This window comes from Pelobates fuscus, chromosome 3 (assembly GCF_036172605.1).
Source record: "Pelobates fuscus isolate aPelFus1 chromosome 3, aPelFus1.pri, whole genome shotgun sequence".
NCBI lineage: Eukaryota > Metazoa > Chordata > Amphibia > Anura > Pelobatidae > Pelobates > Pelobates fuscus.
Genome location: NC_086319.1, coordinates 101,619,089 through 101,640,991, shown reverse-complemented (window position 1 = coordinate 101,640,991; position 21,903 = coordinate 101,619,089).

The following is a 21,903-nucleotide window of genomic DNA, read 5'->3' as shown; positions in this document are numbered from 1 at the left end:
CAGGAGGAGGCCTTAACAATTCATCTTCTGTTTAAACAATCATTGACCCAAGAATAAAAAGCTGCAGACAAAGAATCCCTGATTTCTAAAAGAGAAAAAAAAATATGGATCATTCTCCTAAAGTGGACACTGTTCATCTGACAACATATAGAACTATACTGGTGGAAGATTCATGAAATGTATGAAAGAATAGAAGACTCTGCATAGAGCATAACTTGCCTCCGGGGTACAATGTCAGGCATTGTTGTCAGTAGGCTCAGTAACAAGAGTTCTTAGAATGTAGTTGGTTCAAGTTTAATGGAAAGAACCTAACTGCAAATGTTAACAATGACCCATCATTTTTTTTTATTCTCTGCTTCAAAAGAGGCATTAAAGTTAGCTTTGAGGAACACGTACCTAGGCATTGTGTCGAGAAGAGCTCTATACTATAGGCGAAACCACCAATAACAGATGCAGCATCAAAGTTCGGCCTCCTTACTATTCCTGTGAGGAAGCCTTCCTTCATCTCTGTTCTTGGAATTCTATTAAGTAAATTTTTTGAATTTAAAAAAGAATTGTGAATAAGGGAAAGAACTGGGTATGAGCACTGTATGTGTAGCAGAATCAAAAAGCCCATTATACAGAAATTTGATATTCACCAGCTACACAGTATGAGACATCAGGGCATTAATACAAAAATAAAAAATACACAAAAGAGAATGTTAAAATATATTTTACATAAACTGTTATTTTTAAAGGTATGGTCGTATATTCAAATGTTCGTACTGGGTAATTTCAGCCAGACATTAATCTCATTATTATAATGTATCATATGACTGCAAACATGCAGAAAAGAGAGTTTAATCTCGTGGCATAACTGGAACATGTTCCAGCCTGCCCAATATTAGTGAAATAGTAGCATATCTGAATAGGGAGGGAAACTCCTACAAATCTGTTGAACTCAAAGATTAATATAGCCATGGTTTTGCCATGGAATGTAGACTGAATCTAATGGAGTGGGCTTGTGGAGTTCTCAAAGAATGACACAGCTCTTGAGAAGTTACATAGTAATTCAAATTGAAAAAGACTAAAGTCCACTGAGTTCAACCTTGCCAACACCTGTTGATTCAAAATAAGGCAAAAAAATATTGAGATAAGAGGTGTGATTGGGAGCAGAGGACAGATTCACATGTTTGGTAGGATAGAGAGGATGGAATGAGAAAAATCTATTGATTACTGAGCATATGGGCCACTAATGTGCTATGGGGTAGCATGATGATGTTAGATTGAACCCCTACCATTTGTATGAAGTAAGGGTAAGAACGAACAGGATGAGATTTTGGAGAAATGAGAAGCCAAGAAGATGAGCTTGGAAGTGGCATTCTTGGTAGATTTAAGGGGCAATTTTGGTATGCTTAAGACCAATAAGAGTTAGATTGCAATAGTGGAGGCAGGAAATAATCATGGTGTGAGTGAACACACTGCATCGGAAATATGAAAGAGCATATATGAGCTATGTTTTAAGATGAAAGAAGCAGATTTTAGATATTGAATATATATATGAGGTCAAGGACACTGATTTGATGGTATCATTGTTGATTTCGAGAGACATTAATATTTTGGAGAGCCTGAATTTCAGAATGTGAAAAGTAATCCAAATAGATATGGCAAAAGGCAAAATATCCTGGAGGGAAGGAAAAATATCAGGAAATGATAACCATACGTGGATGTCTTCATCACAAAGGTGATACTAGAATCCAGGAGAACTAATTAGATCATGAAGGCTAGTATGGACTGAGAACAAATGGGCAAGGACAGAACCTTTAGAATGTGGTAGTTGAGGGGAGGAACCCAAGAAATTGACACATAGAGGGATAGGTAAGAGCAAAATCACATATACTCTGGTTACACTTTACCAGTACATATATTGGGTTACTTCAGTACAGTATGCATGCATTGTAGAGTTTTGCTACTTTTATTTATAATTTTATTAAATTAGTGATATATCTACATATATAATCCTCAATTTAATATTTTTGGATAAGCTTTTCAACTGATTTGATATTTTTGATTAAACTTTTTGAAAAAATATTTTAATTTTGTAAGATTTTAAAATGTTTATATATATATATATATATATATATATATATATATAATATTTCAAAAAATGTCATTTTAAAAGTTTATCCAAAAATATTAAAATTTAGGCCATAGTTACATCTATAATCCTCTTTTTAATTAGCTTTATAAATTATTCAATATTGTTAGAAAATGTTCACGTGATTAAGCAGCAAAACTTTCCATAGACTTTATGGTGACGTCTGTAGATAAATCACTTGGAAACTTTTCTAAGAATATTGAATCATTTGGAAAGCTTATTAAATTGAGGCAATTGCCTTTTGTTTTGTTTAGTTTCGTTTTTTTGACATGTATATTTGTACCCCCTGGATGTCTGTAACTTCATTCTTTCTGAGTGGAGCAACATTAAACTATTCAAAATACAGATTAAGAAACAGCACACACACAAAAATACAGTTTTACATCCTTACAAGGCTACTTAAAATCACTTATCTCAGCAAACAAATATCGTGATTTAATACCAACATATGACCATATTTTGTTAAGCCCACCATTACGTCACAGTACCCCAAATTCGGTGGGTCCTGTACTAATTTTAACATGGGAGGACGAAAATCAGCATTCTTGTCCATTAGTCCAAATAACGAATGGGTAGCTGAACAAACAAATAAACAAATGGGTGGCGAACACAATTCCTCCATGCGCCATTCGTTTATTAATTCATTCTCAAGTCACGTTTGGCCTTTTGTATTACAATGTCTGTAATTCAAAAGGCCGAATGCTTCATCCGAATGCGTGAAGGACTCTAATGTTTGGTGCTCATTTGTTGGTTCTGCTCACTCTCATATATTTATTATAACAGGTATGGTGGAGGTGAGCTGAACGACCGTTCGCACACAAAACGAATGAGCCATTCATACATTCGGATGACGCGTTCGGCCGTTTTCAATACATTGCTTTAGCGTAGGGACATGGGATGAGAGAGTGAACTGAATAAATGAATGGGTTATCTGAAACAAAAATAATGTCTGAATTTTGTCTAAGAACGAATGAGTCAATAGACAAAATTTGGGTTCTGATGAAACTAAATCTTTTTTCGGATGAAACGAAAATTTCTCCAGTGCCCAAGTCTAGTATTTTGTATGCAACTTCCGATTATCTTTCTTGAAAATAGGTAACTATTTTGATAGACTATAAGTAGAACATGTTGTTTCACGTAAAATACTAATTACTAACTCTTCCCCATAATATATTTAAAAAATCAATTAATCAATTTAACCAAAATAAGGAGAGAAAGCTATGTATTTTTTCTTTCTTTCTTTCTTTCTTTTTCTTTCTTTCTTTCTCTTTCTTTCTTTCTTTCTTTCTTTCTTTCTTTCGTATTTTTGCAGTGCAATTATAGGTATACAGACAGGCACAAGGTACCCCAACGGCATTCCTCATGCATAACATCATAAACTATTGGGGTATTTGGAAGTTCTTGCACAATTTTTTATATTATAGGTAAAGAGAAGAGAATATGGTTAAAGCAATAAGGTTGCGTAGCGTAGTGACCATGTCTGGGCTGGGACCAGTATATGTAGTTGCTGGCCTGCCTCCCCTTCTGTCCCCTTAGGTATGATAGCTGAATCTACAAATCAACCGTGTTACAGTGCGTGGTGTATGTCTATTGTGGGAGCGCAAACAGAGTAGTGTATCTATATGAGCTAGCTGACTCCCATGGGTGTATGTTGCTTAGTGTGGTTAAAGCATTGCGTGGGTATGGTCAAGTGTCTGCGAGTGACATGTTAGGCCCACTGCTCTGTTGCTGTGACTAGATTTGTGCGTTTTTGTTTGTTCTTTATTTATTTTTTATTCTCCTGAATCAACATATACAAAAAAAAAAAAAAGATTTATTAAATGTTATTTTCCGAACACCTTTGACCTTGTAGTTATATTTGACAGATGGGGCTTGATAAATGCTTTTTATTTTTGCTTAATAGCTTTTTGCATTCTATGTCTATTGTGTGCCGCCAGTCTTTTCTAACCTAATTCATCATTCATACCCCAGCGTCTAGTTGAATATGTACAGCGCTTGTATTGCAATATCATTTCATATTTTGATTGGAATGTGAGTATGATAGATATTGATTTGACTTTACTTCATTGTTTGAGAATACACATGACATAGATTGTATAACAATTACCAATGTATTACATTAACAATAACTGACTATTCAGAGCAGGGTTTATTCATACAAGGTAAGATGTCAATACATGTTTCATGTCTGTAATTAGACAATTATTGTACTGCCAGATGTACGGTATGTATGTACTAGAAAGAAATACATATAACTGGAATATGTGCAATGCCGCCGTTGCAATCAATATATCATCACATCTTTAGCAGTTCTTGAAATTGAAGTAATATGCTACTAGCCAGGCCTACAAGTTACTCACCACTGTAAATCTCGTCTTGGTACTGTATATGTCCATTCGAAACAGACAGGGCAGTACTTGTCCCAAATGAAATGCCCAGCATCTGACACTCCATATCTGTAGCCACTTTACCACTATGCTGATAACACAGCAGAAAGGCCTAAGCACTTAAAAAATTAAATAAAATGGAAATACCCTTGACTGAGATATCTTTTCATTTGTCCCTGTGCATCTAGACATATAACGAGGAAAAATAAATATGTTTGTCATTTATTTCAAGTGAAAATATTCTATTGATTGTCAAGAAAAGTAAACCAGCAACAGTGTTGGGTGGAAAAGAAAAAAAGGTTCCCTGCGGCATTGATCTGCCACTGGAAAAATAGTTGAATAAAAAAAAAATTGCAATAAGCAAATGAATGGAAGTCTACAAAAGGACCCACCACAAAGATGGGAGAGAGCAATGCACACATTGTACTTTCCTCACCCCTTCATTCGTAGAGATGGAATATCATTTTAATATTATAGATTTCTAGTACCCAAAAATGGGGGGGCGGAGCCAAGCAGCCAAGCAGCCCAGACGTGCTCAGCGCGAGCTCCCACGTCTGGGGATACTAAACGGGGTAATATGCCCAGCCATAACCACTCACAAGCCGCTAACCGCAATACCTGCAACCGGGAGAGGCTGCTGCAGTGAACGGTGCCTCTCTCGAGCCCCTGCACAACCGTCCGGACATACTGAGGCTTGCGGCCTACTCGAGTTTCAGCCACGGAGAGACGGCCGCTCTCCAGGCACAGAAGCAGAGTCTGGGACATCGGCAAAACACCTTCCCCCCCCCCTCCCAGGACCGGCGGGGGGCATCCCGGTCCACACACAGTACCCTCACTGACCCTACTGACAACGGGCTGCTGAAACCACAGAAGCGACCATATCACTCAAAATGGCGGACGCACGATACCCACGCGGTGAGCAAGACGGGTGTGCTGCGGTAGACCTCATGCTGCAACACCTAGACGAGTTCTTTGCCAAGCTATGGCAGAAGTTTGAGGTACATGCGAATGCAGTGGAAGGGGGTCAGAGGGGCAATCAGAGGCACACACAAGAGGGATTGCGGGAGGCCCCGCAGGGCGCACTCGCCCACCAAGCACCTAAGCCACACAAGCCCAGCCAATCCAGGCAACATACCAGCGGGACCTGCCGCCCAAAGCAGCCCCCACAGAGGCGGAAGCGCAGACTCCAAAAACGAACCCACGCTGCAGCACAACCCCTTGGGGGCAGCTGGGCATGCGGACACCTGAGAAGCAGTCAGAGGACCCCCGCTAGGGCCCTGCAGGCACCAGAAGCATACCTGAGGAGGAAAACCCCAGGCCACATGGCTGCTGAGCAACATGCCCGTCGGGAGAAGCGGAGGGAAGATACAATACACAGAACACCGCACACAGCACCCCGACTGAGACAACAGGACAACAATGTGACAGCAACGAACCCAAGCAGCTCCCGGTACCCACATACCATGCCGGACTGTCTCCTGCCCTCTGTGGGCATTGGTTAGGGTGGGAATTGTGAATGGACTCACTGGGACTCTCTGCCCTTTCTCTTGCCTCCTTCTGTCATCCCTTAGAAACGGACAGCAAAGTCATCTGTATATCTCCTATCAGAGCTTATTTTAAATGTGTTCATTTTAATATATGCTCTCACTTTGTCTTTGCCTACTCGAAGCATAGTTTGGTTTTTTTTTTTTTATATGCTACCTAAATTTTCTGGGCCCTGCATGCATGTATAACCGGCCCAAAGGCTGCCTTATGCTGAAAGGAGGGCTAACCTCCGACTATTCCCGACACCAGCTAATTGGACTCGGCAAACTCGCCAGACCCAAGAAGAGAAACAAGCTATTAACATGTTATATGCTATATCATATTCACTCTGTTTTCCCTACTAATGCATGATTTTTTTTGTACCACACGAGACAGCCAATGCCAGCGAACTACCACACACACAACTCCCATCCCACCACTCGCTCACTCCATAATTGAGCTGTGCATCACATATACACATAATGAGAGCAACGACACTCACCTATGTTGTCTTTAATGTATATAGATTCCCCTTGAATGTACAGCAGGCTACGTGTTCCAAGCACCTTGCGTTAGTTACTGTTCTTAAGACAACCGGTTCCCAGTGGTTTTATATTATTTCAGTTTTTATTGTGCTAGCTATATTTTGTCAGTGCAAATTATATATAGGCATCTTTATATACTCGCTCATGTAAGGGAGCGACTGGAAGCTGGCTGCAATTAATCATATGATTCCAACCACCTAACATAGCAAACCCAGCAACGTTAAGCAATACCTGATCACACTTATTTCATGTATTTTCACTAGGATGTTTAAGCTCTCACAATAGAGATGTAAAGCAACGATAACAGATATTGCTGCACGGGAGAATAAGCAACATTAAACGTGACAATGCTGGCAATCTCAGAACCTATAGTTTAAAATGTATTTTATGTGACCTAATTTTTGTTTCTGCAAAAAAAAAAAAAAAAAGTGCAAGGTTTTTTGGATGCTACACTATTATAATTGCATGTTTCCTTTATGTTCGCACCAGCTGTTGTGGCAGTGCCATTTTGTCTGTTTACTCTATGCACTACTAAAATAAAGAATAAAAAAAAAAAAAAATGGACATGTTCAATCCGTTTCATAGTTTGGTTTCCTTAAATACAGCAAAGTCACGCAAGGATAGCAAATTAGGAAGACATTAGACAGCTGAAAAATAAAAATAAAGAAAAAATAAAGAAAATTAGTCACTGTACTCCACACTGTAAGGAGACGTAGGAGCTACCCCCTAGTGCCAGCTCGATCTTTCAGCAGTTTTAGCAGATGACCCCTTAACTTGGCACTTCATACATTTTTGATTGCCAAAGGGAATAATTGGTGTCCAGAATTAGAAACTTGAAAATTTCAGATGAAATTCAGTTCATCCAAATCAATATTTTCTAATTTTCTAAATGTTTCCCTGTGTGTAGAACTACACCTTTAATGATATTCAAAACATTGTGGGGAGTGCAGTTCTACAACATCTGGGTATTTACTGTTGGCAACTTGGGCACTTAACACATTGCATGAGAGTAAGGGGTCATGGGTACTTTTCACCATGGGTATACCATCGAAATATGGCTCTCCCATTGTGTATTAAAAAGGGACCCTGATACACACTGGGGGTAGGACCTACTGTCCTCGCCCCCACCCCTGCGCGGTGGGTGGGGGCCATAAAAATAATGAGGGGGCACCTACTTTCCTCCCCCCGGCTCCCACCCCTGCGCGGTGGGTGGGGGCCATAAATCCCAATGGGGGGACCTACTGTCCTCCCCCGCCCCCACCCCTGCGCGGTGGGTGGGGGCCATAAAAATAATGAGGGGGGGACCTACTATCCTCCCCCCCGGCCCCCACCCCTGCGCGGTGGGTGGGGGCCATAAAAATTATGAGGGGGGACCTGGAGGGAGTATCTGCAGTAACACAGGGTGTCTGGAGGGAGTATCTGCAGTAACACAGGGAGTATGGAGGGAGTATCTGCAGTAACACAGGGTGTCTGGGGGGAGTACCTGCAGTAATACAGAGTGTCTGGAGGGAGTATCTGCAGTAACACAGAGTGTCTGGGGGGAGTATCTGCAGTAGCACAGAGTGTCTGGAGGGAGTATCTGCAGTAACACAGAGTGTCTGTAGGGAGTATCTGCAGTAACACCGGGTGTCTGGAGGGAGTATCTGCAGTAACACAGAGTGTCTGGAAGGAGTATCTGCAGTAACACAGAGTGTCTGGAGGGAGTATCTGCAGTAACACAGAGTGTCTGGAGGGAGTATCTGCAGTAACACAGGGTGTCTGGAGGGAGTATATGCAGTAACACAGAGTAACTGGAGGGAATATCTGCAGTAACACAGAGTGTCTGGAGGGAGTATCTGCAGTAACACAGGGTGTCTGGAGGGAGTATCTGCAGTAACACCGGGTGTCTGGAGGGAGTATCTGCAGTAACACAGGGTGTCTGGAGGGAGTATCTGCAGTAACACAGGGTGTCTGGAGGGAGTATCTGCAGTAACACAGAGTGTCTGGATGGAGTATCTGCAGTAACACAGAGTGTCTGGAGGGAGTATCTGCAGCAACACAGATTGTCTGGGGGGAGTATCTGCAGTAATACAGAGTGTCTGGGGGGAGTATCTGCTTGTAACATTTATATGCACAAAAAAAAAGAAAAATTGAGAAAAAAAATAAATGAATGCAGCTTCCGAATGAATCTTAAATGGATGCTGTCCAGGTGGTGGGAGGGTCTGGAAGGGAGGGTCTGCTGCTGATTGGCTGGAATGTGTCTGCTGAATGTGAGGCAGAGGGTCAAAGTTTACTCAATGATGACGAATAGGGGGCGGACCGAACATCGCATATGTTCGTCCGGGACATCACTATTCACACATAGACACTCCAAATATATGACGCAGCATTCACACATAGACACTCCAAATATATAACACAGCATTCACATATAGACACTCCACATACATAACTCAGCATTCACACATAGACACTCCAAATATATAACGCAGCATTCACACATAGACACTCCACATATAAAACTCTGCATTCACACATAGACACTCCACATATACAACTCAGCATTCACACATAGACACTCCACATTTATAACTCAGCATTCACACATAGACACTCCACAAATATACCTCTGCATTTATTAACACTCTTACAATTAACATACATACACATCCCTGCATTCACAGATGCACTGACAAACACAGACGAACATGGCATTTGTTAATGGCATGATATGGCTTGACACTTGAGATTTTGAGCCCTGTATATCCCATTTGAGTTATATGTCTGGTGTAATAAAATTGCTGGGATTTCCAACAACAGGGAATGGGTAACAATGCAACTCATACCAATACAGTCCAGCAATGGGAGGGTGAAAACATAGGATTTTGGCCTAATCAAGGGTGTTTCAGCATGGGCTTGGATGATAAGTCCAATTGGCATCCTGGGACATTACCGGTGACGTGAATTGCTTCATCTGGCCATTCACCTCCGGTCATATTGTCAGCAGGATCCCTCTGGTCCTGTCAAATACAACATTTGAAAAATCTATGGCTTGCCATTGTAGGCTGCTTGTAAAGAAAGGTAGCCAAGTGTAAGTAATACAAATATATTATAGGATGTTTTTACAGCAATGTAACAGTATATCAGGTCTCTTTTATGACGACTGGTTTTGCCATATTTTTAAGCTATAAAAATCCTAGTAAAAAAAATTGTACTTTTACCTACTAAAAATATTCTGTAGGTACAGAGAAAATAGAGAAAATCAAACATTATCATTTTGTGCAGGGCCATCCTACTTACATTAAATAGGCATGCCAGGCTGAATTTGACTTAATTTTTATGTGTTATAAAGCTAATTCAATAAAAATGTAAACAAACACAATACATCCAAAAAGTTAAAAGAAAAAAACACACATTCCGTGTTCCTGCATTTCTGAAATCCTCAGGCTGAGCAGCTTGCGCAGTTTGTGCTCACCAAACCAGGAAGTGAATAATGATCACTTAACTCACGCAGTGTTGTACAGTCACAATAAGGACTTTGGAATTTGTGTTTCAGCAGGGAGTTTTTTTTTTTTTTTTTTATAAAGCTATTAGCTGAACTACAACTCCCACAAACCTAAGTCATGACATTGAGTGCAGCAGTATTTGCAGAACATAAAAGGGAAACATTGCAGAGTAGGAGATGTGGCAGAAAAAAATATTTAAGAAACCTTTACTTAGCTCCCACCATATAGGCCAACCCCCGGAGCGAATAGGGAGTGTCTTTCCCCACCCACCCTCCCCAACTGTTCTGTTCTGGAATTGTTGTTTTGTGTTGTGTTTTCTTTGTTCTCATTTTGTCATTTTTTTCCTGCGCCAGCAAGTTTGGTAAATGAATTATGCCCGGACGGGCTTGGGGAGTCGCAGCCTGAATTTGGTTGATGACGAAGGACAGGCTCTGGAAGAAGTTTAAAGTGTACCTGTCTGCTGGGTAAAACCAGCAGCTGACAGTATTTGGTTATGCTGGTTTAAATAAAGCTGTGGTCGTTGCCCTTACCCACTTAACACAGTGTTGCGTTACTTATTGGGAATGGAAGGGTAACGGGATTTTGTGATCGAAGGAGTCAGCAGTCAAGTTTTTTGCAGTTCCTCTGTAATCATTTTTGTTAGTTTAGTCTTATTAAACAGGTGTCCACTAGAGGGAGCAATGCCATCACATATCAAACAGAGAACATTTTCACTTTATCTTTACAAAGTGTAAAATTTCAAATAGCATCCCTTAGTCCAAAATTTTCTACAAGTCAATGAGAGTTTGACATGAAAGATAAATAAGAAATAATGTTGAACTCATACAATATCATGTTAAAAAGCATTAGTACAAGTTTCACATTATTTTACTGTTTGTTGGTTCTTGCAACAGCAAGTTAATTACAAGTCAATGGGTCAAGAAATGGAACCTTTTTCGACCTTGTTTGAAAGACACATATTCTTATTTCTCCCTCCAGATAGTTGTTGTGTGTTTACTGAAGCAAACACCTGCTTTGGGTTAACGTAACAAACTCAAATCAGGTGTGTCCTCCATGGTAGAACTTTCAAGAGGAAACATCCACCTCAATTACTGTAAATAAAAAAAAATCCTCAATGCACTATATGACACAAGGGTTTTTCATATTCAGCCATTCGAGTGTTATGGCAACGTTTTGAACCAGAAAGGCCTTTGTCAAGGCTTGACTCATATTGGACTGAGGATTAATGTGATTTTGTCAGCTGTTCGTGGGTGTAGAGATGTGAAGCCTCTGGATTTCTTTTTCCCCACAAAATACTGAATATAAATCCTGAATGTCACTTCCATTTCCAGCATCCACAGACAGAGCCTCCAGGACCCTTGAGACCTGGGAACTTGAACATGCAACTCCAAAAAAATAATAGTTGACCATGACAGGAGAAGATCGAAATATCTTGAAAATGGGAAAAAGAGAACAAGTGTATTTTACAGAACATGATACTTTACTGTGTTGAAAGGGTTCCAGAGTAAATTTAAGAATGATGATATTTTATTATTCATCCCATTATTAACTACAACCTAAATTATTTGAAATATTGCTGCCTTGACACCTATACTCCAGCAGAAGGCACTGCAGAGCCTTTCCGTTTCTATAAAATTCCACATAATTAGAACAAAGCACCTGCTATAAAAATGTACATATAGCATTTGCCGAGAAGATGATTAAATGAAATTATATGTACAGAGCCATCCTTGGCATGTGTGAATCAAAATATTCCAGGAATCTTTTTTGTCCTTTTGACTTGGAATCACATGGGTTAGAAGTGGGTTTTAACAAAATGTATATTAATGCATGTACTCAGAGGATTGTCTTCAAGAGTAACTGAACCTCGGAACTTCCTGGGGCATCTCCACCAAGGTCAAACAGATGAAGGGACACTGTAGATTACCTGGTGATAGTGAGGTCTATGTGTAGAGAAAGAGAGTTTTGTTGGTCAGCCATCTCTGTCAGGATTTCTTCAATTTGGTGCAAATGGCATTGGGGACTGTTGGCAGCCAATAGAAAGAGAGACAAAGTGATTGTTGGTCAGGGATGTGTAGTGTGGATAATGTGAGAGGTACATGTGAGGGGAGAGTATGTTGACAGGAATACATGAGAGAGATAAATGGAGAGATGAGTGGATGGAGCGGCATGATTTTGGTAGGTGGATTTGTTTGCTATATTTTTCTAAAAGTTGTCATGTGTTTTCCATTTCCAATATATTTTCCCCATAGTGCCACCCTCTCAAGGATTGACTTTGTAGTTAGACATTTTGGGGAAGGAAGGGCTCTTTTTACAATACCACAACTGAACATATTACGGACAGGAATGCCGTATGTCTATCAGAAATCTACATATCTGGTCAATCAGAGGCAGCTGCAGGAGCGCATTGTTATGACAACTGTGTTGTCCAATTTCTCTCAAGATTGACCTCACCCAAAATATTGTCAAAAGGAATTGCAAATAATGAACCCAGGGCTTAAGAAAAAGAGGGTGATATGTAAAGGGGAGAGAAGGAATGGCAGGAAGGAAGATGTCTAATGGAGAGAAAAATGAGGGGGTAATATTTAATGAGGGGAAAAGGATAGGAGATGTCTGATGGAGGGAAGGGATGTTTAATGAAGATACATGGAAAGGACTATCTAATTCATGGCTAATGGATGAGTATTCTGCAGCATTGAAATAATGCTCTGTTGATGTTATGAGGCCAAATGTTAGCCGAGAAAATATTCCTGCAACCATCAACAAAACTTTGAACCTAAACACAAAGTAAGATGGAAAATCTATGATTAGTGAAATTAAGATTAATGAGACTAGGCATTCGTTTTCCAGTCTTCAGTCATCCATTGTTGGTGATGATGCACCCCTCCAGACACATCTTGTTCCTGTTCTTAGCTGACACATACAAAGCCCAGCATGGTATTCTGCTGATGTAGGCCACCCCATCAAGGGTAAACCTCTTGTGCATTCAGGAAATCCATATAAAAATGAGGAGTGGGCATTTAAGTCCTAAGGACAGCATGCAGTAGTCTGGCTATCATTTGAACAATAACTAAACTTCTTGGCCATTTCTGCATTGTTTGAAAATTGTGATACACAGTTTGACCATCTGCATTAATAAACTAAGTAGTGTATATACATACATGACTAAACTTGCATTAATCAGGCTAAATAACAATTGTTATATAAATGTTTAAATATGTGCCCACTTATATAAAACGTGTATAAAGATTACTAGATATATATGTTATCATTATACCAATCGATGCACATCTCTACTATAATGACATTGCAACATTAGGTTACTATGGCAACATGCAAACTTTAGAAAACAATTTACACGTTTCTGAAACCATCATGGGTGCTAATCATTAAAATTTGACAATTTAATAGACAGGTCTCTCACAGTAAACTACATTCTTGGTGTAGAACTGTTTTGTCATTATAGGAGCTAAAGTGAGAATTGGCAACACAATGGGTGAGATACGATGGTTTACATACCATTCCACCTCATTTAATATTCTATAACATTGCATTTTATGTAAAAAAAAAATCTGGAACACAGTAGTAGCTCAATGTAACACAACATAAAATGTCTAATTATAATTTATAAATGTATAATACCGTGTAAATATAACTTATTAGATGGTTATTTTTTTATTTTTAAGATATTTTGACTATCAGCCTTCTCAGTGTCTTAGTCTTTGTCAAAAAGCTAAGTCATCTATTATCGTCCAAACTCATCATTCTTCTTCTGCAGGTACAAACATCCCCCAATGTTTGGAGTTATGCAGTTTATCCAAATTTGGGGAAATTGTGTACTTGTGCGAATTCACAAACTCCAAGCCAAAATGAAGCTGAATCATGAACCAAACGAATTGCGCAATGGCCGAACATGTTCATTTTGATTCGTGATTCAGCATTCCACCCTTAATGCCAAAAAAGAGATGAGTGTTGTGGAAAAAAAAGATGCTTGATGGCTAGGGGACAGCCACTGAATGTTTATATTAATCACAGATCAAGTAATAAGTGACCACTAGAAGGATAAAGAGGAGGAGCAGTAAAAGTAAACTGCAAATTAAAAACACATTAGGTATATATTTTCTAGTAAATTAATTGACTCGTGTTTACGCCATTTTAGTTTGTTGGATTCATTTTTCCAAATTTTTTTTTGTTACTGAAATTTGGACGAGCCGAACTACAATGTGGCCAAAATTCTGGCATCTCAATTTTTCTTTTGATGAAGTAAGTTTTTTTTGTTGTCATGCACAAGTCTAGCTGGTGTGTAGAACTTGGATGTCCAAATTCAACAGTCTAGTTTGAGTTAACTAGCTGTATAGAAAGTTATCCTGCTGCTCCACGTCTAATACATGATGCTGCTCAATTAATCAGTACTATGAAAATAATATGCATAAAAACATATATAAAAAATAGCGTCTGGATGGCCTGAGCAAGCTATATAGCTGTGACTGGTCATGGGGTATACAAGTTTTGTTGCTCCTCCGTACTGCACCACATCCCAAAAATGTGTTATTGGATTGAGCTATGGGGACTCTGAGGGCCATTGGTGTACAGTTATCTTATTATCATGTTTTAGATAGTGAATGTTTTGTGCAAGTAGACATTAGAACATGGGTAGACTGTAGCCATAAATTGATGCAACAATAGCCAGGCTGATTTTGATATTTAAAAAAAAACGCTCAATTAATAATAAGGTACCTATGGTATACCAAGAAAAAATTCTGTTTCATTACCATATGCCATTTCATCTGACACTAGGCATCTGTACACTCTCCTAATAAATCTGCTTATCCATAGAGTGCCAGGGCCATTTTCTACTTCTATAACTATTGCATGAGGGTTGGCCTTTCTTTGGGTCCGTTTGCACCTTGGTTACGGAAGGAGTGCAGAGTCCCTGTGCTCTACCTAACAAGACAGAATAAAGCCTCATGTCACAACATGTTCTGAGATTCCTTTTACAATCTTTAATGGCTAGTTTTGGTGAACTTCTTCCATCACAGCCTCGGTTTCATCTTTATAGTGGTATTAGTAGTTTTTTCATATTATTTATTGTAAAATGTGTTTATTTTAGCAGTCATTACTTGTCCGGTGGTTTTATGAACTGTTTTGCTACTATGCTATTGGCTGGTTGATAAAGTGCATTATTAAGCAGGTGGACAGATACACCAAATAAAGTTGTCGCTGAGTGTATATAAGTGTATATTTGCATGTGTATACAGGGAGTGCAGAATTATTAGGCAAATGAGTATTTTGACCACATCATCCTCTTTATGCATGTTGTCTTACTCCAAGCTGTATAGGCTCGAAAGCCTACTACCAATTAAGCATATTAGGTGATGTGCATCTCTGTAATGAGAAGGGGTGTGGTCTAATGACATCAACACCCTATATCAGGTGTGCATAATTATTAGGCAACTTCCTTTCCTTTGGCAAAATGGGTCAAAAGAAGGACTTGACAGGCTCAGAAAAGTCAAAAATAGTGAGATATCTTGCAGAGGGATGCAGCACTCTTAAAATTGCAAGGCTTCTGAAGCGTGATCATCGAACAATCAAGCGTTTCATTCAAAATAGTCAACAGGGTCGCAAGAAGCGTGTGGAAAAACCAAGGGGCAAAATAACTGCCCATGAACTGGGGGCAGAGCCTGACCAGCGAGCAGAGCAGACGTGCTCTGCATTAGCTCCTGAAAAACTGGCACAAAAACGGAGGATTAAACCGGCTAAAGTGATCTCACCCTCCTGCAGGTGGGCCCATTGGACTGGGGAGACCGGCCTGAACCCTGAGACACCGAAACTGGCGCCCGTGATAACCGGGCTCCGCATCGGCAGAATGGGGCCTACCGCGGGAGTCGGCGGAGAAAGGTGGCAGCTTTCCCGCCAATCGCACACAGCCACTGGTACGCCTGGAACACTTTCTCCCCCCCCCCCCCCCCCCGATGGACCGGTGGGGGTTATCCCGGTCCCCGCCAGATGGGGAACTCCACGCCCAGCACCCTCCAACTAAGCCTGCGACCTCTTCAAGCAAAGCGGGGCTGGGGGCCTCCAAAATGGCGGCAGCTTGTAAACCAACGTGGCAAACGAAGCACTCTTCACCCTGGTCCCTGCTGGGAGAAGAGACCCAAACGCAACCACGAGGACAAGCCGTACGAGCAGTCCTGCAGACACGCGACCAAGCCAAAAAGGCAGAGGAGGCATGGCTCCCACATTCCGGAGACATACTCGCCAGGCTGAACGACCACTTTCGGGAATTCTGGCGGCAATTACGAAGCAAACTTTGCCCACTCACACCACCACAGCGCAGGGGAGCCCTGAAACACAACCGCCCGAACAAAACAGCACAACCACTGGGGGCGGACCGGAGAGGTGAGAGCCGGATGGCACAGAGATCCCCCTCAGGCCCAGAGTTCTTACAAAAGCCTGTCCCCTCCACTCTTGGCCCACCCAGGCTGAAGGCAAAGCCGGGCGCAACCCTGAGACACTGCCCACACTGGTGGAGGGCTCGCCGCCGCACTCAGCGGCCGACCACCCGCACCCCCAGCCACTCCCAACGGGAGAGAGATCTGACCCCTCGCGACAGCCAAGACCGTGGACCCAAGATGTCGGCCCTGCTACTGACCAGGGGCAGGGGAATGCACTTACCTCGCACCATCCGAGCCGCCAACTCCGCTCTCGGCCAGACTCACTGCGCCATCCACCGCGCACAGAGGACTGTCACATCCCTATCTCACAGCTGGGCAAAGCCTGAGGGACATACCCGGAGAGCAAAGCCTAAGCATAATAGACTATGCAATTATGTACTACAGAAGCCCACACAGGGAATCGGCTGACTCTGAGAGATGGATGCTGACCAAGACAGGCCACCGACCAGGGACTTTGACTAGCACAACTGTCCTAACAATGTTTAACCCTTCTTATTCCTTTTCTTATCTTATTGTATGCCATGTAGTTAAAATCGGTTGAAACTAACGTATAGATAAGTCGCACCTTATCGGTATGTCTGTAGCCTTGTCTTTGCCTAGACACTAATGTGCCCAGCTAATCCACATAGAATACAGGATCTATAGTGCTGTTTAATCGGAAATGTGTAGTTAGCTTGAGACCCAGCTACTCAACTAAAAACGTGTGCAATATGCCTTGGACCACCCACCGCAGACATTAATAGCTCTAGTAACCGCTTAAAGCAACAGTTTATTCTAGGTTCAATTGTTAAACTCAGTTTAATATTAGCATTGTTTATATTGGGACTGTATAGCGCAGGTTTTTCCTTCTTTGTCACTCTTCTGAAAACTCCTCTCTGACATGTACATCAAACTAACTCACTTAACTAAACGAGAACACAAACTGTTACAATCTAGTTATCATTAACAAAAAATTGTGCTGTTTTACATGTGCCATGAAGATGTCTTTGTCTGTTTTTATTACTGTACTTGCCCATGCTGTCGTGGCTGCGCAAGCTCTTCTGTTATTACACGCACAACAAAAATAAAGAATTAAAAAAAAATTTAAAAAAATGCCCATGAACTGAGAAAAGTCAAGCGTGCAGCTGCCAAGATGCCACTTGCCACCAGTTTGGCCATATTTCAGAGCTGCAACATCACTGGAGTGCCCAAAAGCACAAGGTGTGCAATACTCAGAGACATGGCCAAGGTAAGAAAGGCTGAAAGACGACCACCACTGAACAAGACACACAAGACTGATTTTTCTAAGGTTTTATGGACTGATGAAATGAGAGTGAGTCTTGATGGGCCAGATGGATGGGCCCGTGGCTGGATTGGTAAAGGGCAGAGAGCTCCAGTCCGACTCAGACGCCAGCAAGGTGGAGGTGGAGTACTGGTTTGGGCTGGTATCATCAAAGATGAGCTTGTGGGGCCTTTTCGGGTTGAGGATGGAGTCAAGCTCAACTCCCAGTCCTACTGCCAGTTTCTGGAAGACACCTTCTTCAAGCAGTGGTACAGGAAGAAGTCTGCATCCTTCAAGAAATACATGATTTTCATGCAGGACAATGCTCCATCACACGCGTCCAAGTACTCCACAGCGTGGCTGGCAAGAAAGGGTATAAAAGAAGAAAATCTAATGACATGGCCTCCTTGTTCACCTGATCTGAACCCCATTGAGAACCTGTGGTCCATCATCAAATGTGAGATTTACAAGGAGGGAAAACAGTACACCTCTCTGAACAGTGTCTGGGAGGCTGTGGTTGCTTCTGCACGCAATGTTGATGGTGAACAGATCAAAACACTGACAGAATCCATGGATGGCAGGCTTTTGAATGTCCTTGCAAAGAAAGGTGGCTATATTGGTCACTGATTTGTTTTTGTTTTGTTTTTGAATGTCAGAAATGTATATTTTTGAATGTTGAGATGTTATATTGGTTTCACTGGTAAAAATAAATAATTGAAATGGGTATATATTTGTTTTTTGTTAAGTTGCCTAATAATTATGCACAGTAATAGTCACCTGCACACAAAGATATCCCCCTAAAATAGCTAAAACTAAAAACAAACTAAAAACTACTTCCAAAAATATTCAGCTTTGATATTAATGAGTATTTTGGGTTCATTGAGAACATGGTTGTTGTTCAATAATAAAATTAATCCTCAAAAATACAACTTGCCTAATAATTCTGCACTCCCTGTACGTGTGTGTGTGCTTATACATCCACCACATTTTACCTTACTATACTAGCCACGTCTTATGGGTTTTTTTGAGGCTGGTTTGCTTTATTCTCAGTACACATATATTGTAGAACTATTCATTGATACCATTCCAAGTTCAATATTTCTATTTAAAGAATTCCATTACACGTTAGTTTTGAATGACTCTGAAAGAATTCATCTTTCACATTGACCACTGCTTCCACTGCCCGAAGATAATCAAATTCCATGCTTGGTTTACTAAATCTAATCGTAACTAGGAACTGGATTCATTTGGCACACATGTATAATATTCATTTATTGATTTCAAATATCATATCAGGATCTTTCTCGTTTTAAAAACAAAAAAACAAAAAACAAAAAAAAAAAACATCCGCAATCCCTTAGAGAAATATATCCAATGAAATATGAAGAACATTAACTACATATGAATAACCTGCTCAATAGTGTGGCTGGTCTATTAGTATAATTGCATATAGCGTGTGATTTATTGTATTGCTTGTTACATGGGCTTAGTTTCTTTGTGTTTATTATATTGGAATTTTAGTGCAGTCGGTACTAAATACATAAATAAAAAAAAAGAAAGCAACTTTAAAAAAAAAATCAATTAGTTTATTATAGAAGGCCGGGAGTCCTGTGGTTAGAAGAAACCCTGTAGAGTAATCATCTAGCTGGACACAAATGTGTGAGTGCATTTCAATTTCCCGTGCCCCAGAGTTAAATCTACTGGCCTTGATTTTATGAGCTAGCATTGATTTTTTTTTTACGCTTGTAGGGTAATTTAAACCACAATGTAGTCCACCGTTTGGTTTAAACATGGTTATTTATCACATATACATTGAAACACTTCCTGGGATTGACTGAAAATGGAAATAGTTTTCATAGATTTGTTAATCAATTCAGGAATTATGCTTTAGTCATTTTAGCAAATTTGGCAATAAAATCCCTAATACACATTCAGGTTTTTTATTTAAAGGAGCTGATATCTTTGTCTGTAGAAAATAACCTTTCATATAATTATCATTTATTAATTTATCATTACTATTATGTTGTATAATCTGTAGGGCTTTTTTTTTTGTTTTTTTGGTGTATGCCAAATGTATTTTAGATTTGTTGTATGTTTAGTAGATCTGTATTGCAGCTAAAAATAAATATAATGAAATTCAGGATAGTATGGAACAATAGTGGCAATGGGTCGCCCTCCCGACCTTTTTGTGTAATAATAGAACACTTTCTAACACTACTTTGCACTCGACCTCTTGTTCACTCCATAACAAGCTCCTCTAATGCGTCCTCTATTTCTCTTGTATTTTTCACTTCTTCGTGGAGAATATTAACCCGTTGCCTCCTGCTGGCCTATGTATTAAGTATAAATGCTACTTAAGCAGTCGCAGACTGAATTTTGGCAAATATTTTTGAAATTAACAGAATATTAAAAATCTATGAATATATTTACGTTCTCCATGAAATATGTGAATCTTGAGCCTAAAGGGTTAACCCTGTACTTAAAGAATTGTTTACCAATTCTTGGGCATTATGGCCACATTAGAGAACTCAGGATGGCTACTTATTCTGAATCCTTTTCTGACATCAGAAATAATGCTGAGACTTTTGGCGCAGAGATTAATGTTCTGGTGTTAGTCTGCGCTATTCAGTATAGAAAAGCTGTCATCTCTCTGTAGTAATAAAGAGTTGCTTCATTATATTTTGCATCCCATGCACATTTTGCAATTAGGGCTGTACAAGAAAAATTGAATATTTAAGTGAAAGGGTTGGTTTGAAAGACTTCTGATAGATGGCATCTATTTATAATGCCTATCCATTTTTTTGTCATTTTTCTTAATTCATGTCACTTTACCCATCATCCTCTATGTTTTTTTTGCAGTCAGTACCCGTGGGCATCTTCATGATTAATCCATAGTTTATTCAACATGCTTTACTAAACGCCTGCAGAACAATAGTGGGATTCTTGATGTTGATCATAACTTTTTTTTTGTCGTATATCATTTCTGTTACAAAGAGGAAAAATATTCACCATAAAATCATGCTTGTCTATTATTTAAGTCCTCATAATGTTAGTGGCACTTTGGATACAAATGTGTTTATTTTATTCCAGGAAGTGTATCATTCAAGTGTCCAGAAAAGAGCAATATTATGTTGATTTTTAGACTTGTGCATAGCAAAAAAAAATTGGGGTTTTGTCCATCTGGTATTTTGATTAAGACGAATTTCATCGATGTGATCGTTTTAGGTAAAATGAATTAGATGAACCTAAAGTGGTGTGAAAAGGCAATGTACTGCAATGTAAAAACTGCAAAAGTTATTTTCATTCGACTGGTCACTTTTTACAGGATCTTTGGGAAAAAAAAATCAACATTTAGTGGCTGTCCCTTAAAAGTCAATCATCTTTTTTCAGTTAACATTTTTCCACCTCTTGCTTGGACAAGGGACACAGCCCATATCAGGCTACTTGTCCATGACTGCTTATTTTCCCCTCCTCCCCACCCAAAAAAAATTCAGCTTATTTTCCATTCTCTCACCCTTTTTTCTGGTGCCATAGATGGAACGCCAAATTATAAAACAAAATAATTAGCTTGTCCTTTTCCTGTTTGGTGTGTTTCATGACACGTCTGTATAGCATTTCGGAGTTGCAGAGTTCGAAAACATTACTGATTTAAATGCTTAAAATTCAGATGAATAGTGATTTGTTTGAAACTGAAAGCACAAGTCTATTAATTTTATTTGAATAAACAAATGCTGATGCTAATCATAAGACCATTTTCCTTTTCTCCTGATTGCTCATAAATTTCTAAATCTTTCCCCGTATGTACTAGCTATACTAAAATTAATGGTTCTGGAAATAGTTCCCCTGGCTGTTTATTTGGAAAAGAACACTATTGTAATACATATCACAGAACTTTATCATAATGAAACATCATAATTAATGCCAATCTGGCTTCACACAGGATCACCGGTCAATGGCCCATTCGAAACTCGTTATACCTGATACATCATATATCAGATCAAGCTGTTAAATAAACCCCAAGAAATAAAATATATACGCATTAGTAGACGATCACACTGTTTCAATTAATCTACTAAAGGCTGATATTTTAATACTCATTTAAAGATCTG